Here is an 8,767-nt window from a genome sequence, read left to right on the forward strand (position 1 = left end):
CACCAGTGTGCACTTGCAGCCCAGAGAGCCAAACACATCCTGGGCTGCAGCAAGAGAAGTGTGGCCAGCAGGTCGAGGGAGGTGATTCTCCTGCTCTGCTCTGCTCTGGTGAGACCCCACCTGGAGTACTGCCTCCAGTTCTGGAGCCTCTATTACAGGAACGATCTGGAGGTGCTGGAAGGTGTCCAGAGAAGGGCCATGAGGATGATTAAAGGGCTGGAGCACCTCTGCTATGAGGACAAACTGAGGGAGTTGGGGCAGTCTGGAGAAGAGAAGCCTCCCAGGAGATATAATTGCGGTCTTCCAGTATCTGAAGGGGGCTACAAGAAAGCTGAGGGGAATTTTTAGGATGTCAAGGAGTGATAGGGCTAGGGGGAATGGAACAAAACTAGAAATGGGTAGATTCAGATTGGATGTGAGGAAGAAATTCTTCCCCATGAGGGTGGTGAGAGACTGGCACAGGTTGCCCAGGTGGTGGAAGCCTCATCCCTGGAGGATTTTAAGGCCAGGCAGGATGTGGCTGTGAGCAACCTGCTGTAGTGTGAGGTGTCCCTGCCCATGTTCCAGGGGGCTGGAACTGGCTGATCCTTGAGGTCCCTTCCAACCCTAACAAACCTATCATTCTATGGTGCAGGGTGTCTCTCCTCTCAGGCACACCCCTTCTGCTCATGGGAAACTGCCCATCAGCTTCCTCACCCTGCACATCTATTTATTTATTTCTAAATAGATTCAAATGAAGTAAAGAGTCCTTCCAGTTTCCCCTAAACCCCACACAGGCTCAGGCTGGCTTCTAGGTACCCATCTCACCCAGTCCACAGACCGTCACCGCTGACCCTTAGAAAAGCCTCCAAGCACTTTGCCCTTCCTGCCCCAGCTCCTCAAAAACGACTCTGATTTCCAGTCCCACCAGTCCTCCTCCTCTTTGCATTTCCTCCCCTGAGGCTTATGCATAAACAAAGCAAAGAACAGGGCAAATCAGGGTTACCAGGGAAAAACGGGTCCCGGGTGGCCTGGCCGCATGTGATGGACCCTCCCACGTCACCGAGTGCCTGGCATGATGCCTGCTGAGATAACCTTTCACTGGAGCACACACAAACACCCATTCCTCAAGAACCCTGGGTGGGTTCCCTTCCTTGCAAGAGCCAACAACCCTTCTAGTTTTGCAGCCAGGAGAAAGGTGCAGGCAGCATGATCAGGTGCTTGCAGCAGGGCTCCCCACGGGCCATGACTTCTGCTTTCACCACCTGGGCTCATCCTGAGATGGACTCTTTATGCCTCAGTTTCCCTTCTGCAAAGTGGACAAGGACAATGGCTCCACAGCAAAACTGATAGCTCCCTGAACCTCAGTTACAGGATGGTGGGGGTTGGAAGGGAGATCATGAAGTGTAATCCCCCCTGCTAAAGCAGGCTCACCCAGAGCAGGTCACTGAGGATCACATCCAAGGGGGTTTAGAATCTCTCCAGAGAAGCAGACACCACAGCCTCCCAGGGCAGCCTGGTCAAGTGCTCTGGAATTCTCAAAGGAAAACAAGCTTTGCCTCATGTTCAGATGGAACTTCCTGTGCTCTGAGTTTGTGCTCATTGCTCCTTGTACCGTCTCTGGGCACCACTGAAAAGGGCATTGGTAAGATTCCCTCTCAGTCTTCTCCAGGCTAAACTAACTGTGTAAGTTTAAGACACAGCTTTCCACCCCTAGGTCATCTACCAAACCCAAAGCCAGTACTGGACAAATCTTTTGGCCCTAAGGAACCCTCCACAATGCATTTTTCACACTTGAGCAGGAGAGACCAAATGATGGAGAGAAATTCAGTGGCACAGATAGGAGTCTGGGATGCTATTTGAATAGACAAGGGCAAGTAAAGCCCCATTCCTTGGCCAGTTCCTTTGGGAAAACATCCTTCCAACCCTGAACTGGGAGGGAAGACTTCCACAGGCATAAGAACAAGCCCCATCAACCAAGAGCCCAGGTGCCCACCTTGCTCATGCTCTTGTCTTGGCCATAGCCAACCTCTGAGCCTGCAGAGAAAGAATCATAGAATCAGGCAGGGTTGGAAGGGACCACAAGGATCATCTAGTTCCAACCCCCCTGCCATGGGCAGGGACACCAGGCTGGCCAGAGCCTCATCCAGCCTGGTCTCAAACACCTCCAGGGTTGGAGCCCCAACCACCTCCCTGGACAACCCATTCCAGGGCTTCACCACTCTCATGGTGAAGAACTTTCTCCTCACCTCCAGCTTCATTCCACTCCCCCTAGTCCTATCACTACCTGAGATCCTGAGAAGTCCCTCCCCAGCCTTTTTGTAGCCCCCTTTAGATACTGGAAGGCCACAATAAGGTCACCTTCTCTTCTCCAGCCTGAACAGCCCCCAACTCCTTCAGTCTGTCCTCACAGGAGAGGAGCTCCAGCCCTCTGCTCATCCTCGTGGCTCTCCTCTGGACACCTTCCAGCACCTCCAGATCCCTCTTGTAATAGGGGCTCCAGAACTGGATGCAGTACTGCAGGTGGGGTCTCACCAGAGCTGAGCAGGGGGGAAGAAAGGCAAAAGTGTTAAATACTCCCCAAAAATGCTGTAAAGTCAGGAGATGAAAGTCACTCTCAATAAGAGGCACTGCCACCCTGGTCCTGCAGAACAGCCAAGAACATGAAAGTGTAGGGCTGGTGGGGTTTTCACTGTTTGTTTATCTGTCCCTCTGTGCAGTGCCCACAGGAAAAATGCTTTGGATGCAAATTTTCGTGGTGTGTGTCAGCGCCCTGCTTTCTCTCTCACTTCCCCTTTTCACTCCATTTCCTCCTCCAGGGACAGCTGGAGGTTTCTTTTTGAAGCAGGAGAGCTGCTGCCAAGTGTGGCTTTTCTTGCACAAGTCTGTCATCTGAGTGGGGGATGACCACGGAGTGTGATGGAAGGGAAGTAGTTCCCACGTTCCATCACAAGCTGGGACAGACGTGATGGACAGAGACTGCAACTGAGCAGCTAGAAATTACAGGCTCAGCAAGTGATGTAAGGAGGAAGTCAGGATCAGGTGCCCAGGGAGATCTAGGCACCTGTCACTGCTCTTGAATTTCTTGACACATTCCAGCAGCTCAACATCTTTGCCAAACTGAGGGGCCCAGAACTGGACACAGGACTCAAGGTGTGGCTAACCAGTGCAGAGTACAGGTTGTTTCCTCTTGCCCTATTGCTTGCTCCATGTTGAGCAACTGCAGCTCAGTTTAAGAAGGACATTGAGACTCTTGAACATGCCCAGAGAAGGGCAACAAGGCTGGGGAGAGGTCTTGAGCACAAGCCCTACAAGGAGAGGCTGAGGGAGCTGGGGTTGCTTAGCCTGGAGAAGAGGAGGCTCAGGGGAGACCTTCTTGCTGTCTACAACTCCCTGAAGGGAGGTTGTAGCCAGGTGGAGGTTGGTCTCTTCTCCCAGGCAACCAGCACCAGAACAAGAGGACACAGTCTCAAGCTGCTCCAGGGGAAGTTTAGGCTGGATGTTAGGAAGAGGTTCTTCATAGAAAGAGAGACTGGCCATTGGAATGTGCTGCCCAGGGAGGTGGTGGAGTCACCATCCCTGGAGGTGTTCAAAAAAGGCTTGGATGTGGCACTTGGAGCCATGGTTTAGCAGTCATGAGGTGTTAGGTATTAAGTAATACATTGGACTTGATGATCTCTGAGGCCTTTTCCACCCTGCTTGATTCTATGATTCTATGACAGCCCTGCCATTGCCTTCCCACATCCCTCTAGGATCATCTCAGGTCTTAATTCACCCAGATCTTAATTCAGTCTGGGGCAGCAATGGCAGAAGCAGCTTTTTGCTTATGTCATCCATTCCTGAGTCACCCCTTGGCAAAGTCACCAGCTCCCTCGTGAGCTCGTCTGAGTCACCAGGAGCCGTGGGGTTGCACAACTGGAGTTTCCTGTTCACAAGAATTTGCAAAGGAGCAGGAGGGAGGATGGTGCATGAGCCTCCAGGTCTAGAAGGAACCTTCCATCTCTTAAAGAACCTCAGCAGCATAAGGCAAAAATGCTGCACAGGGGTTGGAGGATGCCAAGACCCCAAGATCTCCCCTCTCTTCCTGTGTGGATGGAAGGTGTCCAGAGAAGGGCAACGAGGCTGGGGAGGGGTCTGGAGCACAGCCCTGTGAGGAGAGGCTGAGGGAGTTGGGGTTGCTTAGCCTGGAGAAGAGGAGGATCAGGGGAGACCTTTTTGCTCTCTGCAACTACCTGAAGGGAGGTTGTAGGCAGGTGGGGGTTGGTCTCTTCTCCCAGGCAACCAGCACCAGAACAAGAGGACACAGTCTCCAGCTGCACCAGGGGAGGTTTAGGCTGGAGGTGAGGAGAAAGTTCTTCCCAGAGAGAGTTGTTAGCCATTGGAATGTGCTGCCCAGGGAGGTGGTGAAGTCACCATCATTGGAGGGGACTGGAAGTGGCACTTGGTGCCATGGTTTAATCATGAGATCTGTGGTGAGAGGTTGGACTTGATGATCTCTGAGGTCTCTTTCAACCTTGGCAATTCTGTGATTCTGGGTGATTCTGTGACATTTCCCTCTTGGCCAGAGACATCACCATGGCATTGGGGCAATTTGCTTGTCTCCTATCAACAACAGGAGCATGCAGCCCCGTCACCTGACCAGCAGCTGGGACACTCTGGACAGCTTCTTGCTCAATGCAGGCAGCAAAGCTCATTTTCTGTCTGGGTCAAAAAATTTGGTCAACAAAGCCCCAGCTGCCACTGGTCTATCCAGTAGAATTAGGCAAGAGTTGATGCAAGACAAGCTGCAGTCAATTTTTTACCTTTTTTAAGCCATAAAATCACAGAAACATCTTGTTTGGAAGAGATCTTTAAGATCATTGAGTCCAGTTGTAATAGAAATAGAAATAGAAATAGAAATAGAAATAGAAATAGAAATAGAAATAGAAATAGAAATAGAAATAGAAATAGAATTAACCAGGTTGGAAAAGACCTCACAGGTTATCGAGTCCAACCTATCACCCAACACCATCTCATCAACTAAACCATGGCACCAAGCACCCCATCCAGTCTCTTCTTAAAGACCTCCAGTGATGGTGACTCCAGCACCTCCCTGGGCAGCACATTCCAATGGCAAATCTCTCTTTCTGGGAAGAACTTCTTCCTAACATCCAGCCTAAACCTCCCCTGGTGCAGCTTGAGACTGAGTCCTCTTGTTCTGGTGCTGGTTGCCTGGGAGCAGAGACCAACCCCCACCTGGCTACAACCTCCCTTCAGGCAGTTGTAGAGAGCAAGAAGGTCTCCCCTCAGCCTCCTCTTCTCCAGGCTAAGCAACCCCAGCTCCCTCAGCCTCTCCTCACAGGGCTGTGCTCCAGACCCCTCCCCAGCTTTGTTGCCCTTCTCTGGACACCTTCCAGCGCTCAACATCTTTCCTAAACTGAGGGGCCCAGAACTAGACACAGTAAGCACTAACCCAGTACTGCCAAGTCACTTCTAAACCATGTTCCTCAGCACCACATCTACAGATCTTTTAAACCTCTCCAGGGATTGGGACTCCACCACTCCCTGGGCAGCCTGTTCCAGGGCTTGACATTTCTTTCCATGGAGAAATTCTTCCCTAGCATCCAACCTAAATCATCCCTGGTACAACCTGGGGTAATTTCCTCTTATCATATTGCTTGTCACTTGGGCAAACAGACCAACCTTGCTACCTTGCTACAACTTCTACCTTGCTACGACCTCCTTTCATGTAGTCGGAGAGAGAGAGAGGAGGTCTCCCCTCATTCTCCTCTTCTCCAGGCTAAACAACCCCAGTTCCCTCAGCCTCTCTTCACAAGACTTGTGCTCTAGACCCTTCACCAACTTTCTGCCCTTCTCTGGACACACTCCAGGATGTCGATGTCTTTCCTGTAGTGAGGGGCCCAAAACTGAACCCAGTATTTGAAGTGCAGCCTCACCAGTGCCAGCTACATGGCCAGGATCACTTCCCTAATCCTGCTTGCCACACTATTTGATACAAGGCAGGACAGTGGCTGCCTTTGCCACCTGGTCACACTTCTGGCTCATCTAAGACATAGTGTCAAATAACACCCCTAGGTCCTTGTCCAGTGGGCAGCTTTCCAGCCACTCTTCCCCAGGCCTGCACCATTACATGGGCTTCTTATGACTCTAGTGCAGGACCTGGTACTTGGCCTTGCTAAGCAGGTTCAGAGGAGGCCACAGAAATGATCCAAAGGTGGCAAAACCTCTGTTGTGAGGGCAGACTGAGAGCTTTGGGGTTGTTCAGCCTGAAGAAGAGAAGGCTCTGGGGACACTTTAATGTGGCCTTCCAGTACCTAAAGGGGGCTGACAGGAAAGCTGGAGAGGGACTACTTACATGGGCATTTAGTGACAGGACAAGGGGTGATGAAGAAGGGTAGATTTAAACTAGATATAAGAAAGAAATTCTGCCCTGTGAGGGTGGTGAAACACTTAAACAGAATTCACAGGAGAAGTTGTGGATCATTGGAGGTGATCAAGTCAAGGCTGGATGGTGCTCTGGACAGCCTAACCTAGTTGAAGATGTCCCTGCTTACTGCAGAGGGTGGAATGAGATGATCTTTAAAGGTCCCTTTCAACCCAAATCATTCTATGACAAACTGACACATTCCTAGCCCAAGGAAACTGGGAAGGGGATGGCAACTTCATTTCCCCATGGAAGGCAGGAAGACCAGCAGCATGCTGTGCACAGTTTTAGTCCACCCATTTGGTTCTTGAAAAAGCTGCAGAGTGGTTGCAGAAACAAAAAACCCAGGTGGAAAACCAGCAGAGGATATTGGTATAACCCAAAGGACAGGCTCCATGCTTCCCCAGAACCAACTGAAAGGTCTTGCATAGGACTGCACAGGCTTCAAATCGCTAATATGCAACTTCCAGGCAAAAACCTGTTTGGAAGTAAGGAGGAATTGGGAATAAAGAGGTAGCTTCAGCAAGTTATGGAGGAAAATAAACATTGTGATGTCTTCTCTGCAGCTCCCTGGCATCACACAACATTCTCACGTGGCTGGAGGCACCAAGGACCTCTGAGCCGCGTCGTGCAAAGGGCAGGGCCAAACCCAGGCTCATCTGCCTGTGCTTTGTGTCAACAGAACCTCACAGGCCAGACAGAAAACTCAGGGAGGAATGAGCAGAGCAGAGGAATCCTGTGTGAGTCAGATGGAGGTCAGAAGGCTTACAAGTGATTTATTTACCTTCTTAAGTTATGATTTTAATTGCCAAAGCACACCTGAGAACAGCAAAGAGCTGTAATCTCCACTGGTTAAATATTGTATGTGAAGGCAGACAATGGTCCAAGGGTCTCTGCACACTGTGTATTGGAGCAGAAATACACTTGGAAGACAGCAACAACATCTCCTGTATCCCTGAAGAAGTGCTGGGGGTCAGTGGGTTCAATGTTATTCTTCTGATCATTTTATTTTCAAGTCTTCTAAATCAAAACTCATCTTGAAAATACAAATGTGACCCAAAAATGATTGGATACAGATGGCACTAAGAGAAAAAACATGACCAAAAACCCCCAAACCAACCAACCAAAAGAAAACCTCACTGATTTCTGAGGGAGGTGATTCTGCCCCACTTGCTCCCCTCTGGTGAGAGCCCACCTGCAGTGCTGTGTCCTCACCACAGCAAAAACAAAACCCATGGACATGTTGGGGTGGGTCCAGAGGAGGCCACAAAGTTTATCAGAAGGCTGGAAGACTTCTCCTATGAGGATGGGCTGAGAGAGTTGGGGTTGATCTTCACTGAGAGAGTTGTTAGCCATTGGAATGGGCTGCCCAGGGAGGTGGTGGACTCACCATCCCTGGAGGTGTTCAAGAGGGGATTGGACGTGGCACTTGGTGCCACGGTCTCGTAGGCCTGAGGTCTGTGGTGCCAGGTTGGACTTGATGATCTTTGAGGTCTTTTCCAACCTTGGTGATTCTGTGATTCAGCCTGGAGATGGGAAGGCTCCAAGGAGACCTTATTGTGGTCTTTCAGTACTTAAAAGGGCCAATAAGAAAGGTGGGGACAATTAGGATATCAGGTAGTGATAGGACTAGGGGGAATGGAATGAAGCTGGAGGTGGGGAGATTCAGGCTGGATGTGAGGAGAAGTTCTTTCCCATGAGAGTGGTGAAGCCCTGGAATGGGTTGTCCAGGGAGGTGGTTGAGGCCCCGTCCCTGGAGGTGTCTAAGCCCAGGCTGGATTAAGCTCTGGCCAGCCTGATGTAGTGTGAGGTGTCCCTGCCCATGGCAGGGGGGTTGGAACTAGATGATCCTTGTGGTCCCTTCCAACCCTGATTGATATTATGATACTATGATACTAATCTTTCAGCAAGGTCTGTTGCCAAAGGACAGGGAGTGATGGTTTTAAACTAAAAGAGGGAAGATTTAGACTAGACAAAAAAGATTATTCTTTTTTTGTCACTGAGACTGGTAAAACACTGGCACAGGGTGCCCAGAGAGGTGGCAGAAGCCCCATGCCTGGGCATATTCCAGGACAGGTTGGATGAGGCTCTGAGCAAGCTGATCTAGTCGAAGATGTCCCTACTGCAGTGCAGGGTGACCTTGCCAGGCCCCTTCCAACTCAAAGCATTCTATGATTTTCTACTTATAGTATACAACAAACCTCCTGAGCAGCAGAATGCCAGTCCTAAAATGTATGTCAAAAACATGTCTGTGAGGCCCAAAAACCCAACAGAGAGAGAGAGGGATCCCACCAGCTGCCGAGGGATGCATTTGTCACCTTGCAGAAATGGTGACTGAAGAGTTTGGAGGAGCCTTGCCCAGGC

The sequence above is a fragment of the Dryobates pubescens genome, chromosome 3 (assembly GCF_014839835.1).
Source record: "Dryobates pubescens isolate bDryPub1 chromosome 3, bDryPub1.pri, whole genome shotgun sequence".
Classification (NCBI taxonomy): Eukaryota; Metazoa; Chordata; class Aves; order Piciformes; family Picidae; genus Dryobates; species Dryobates pubescens.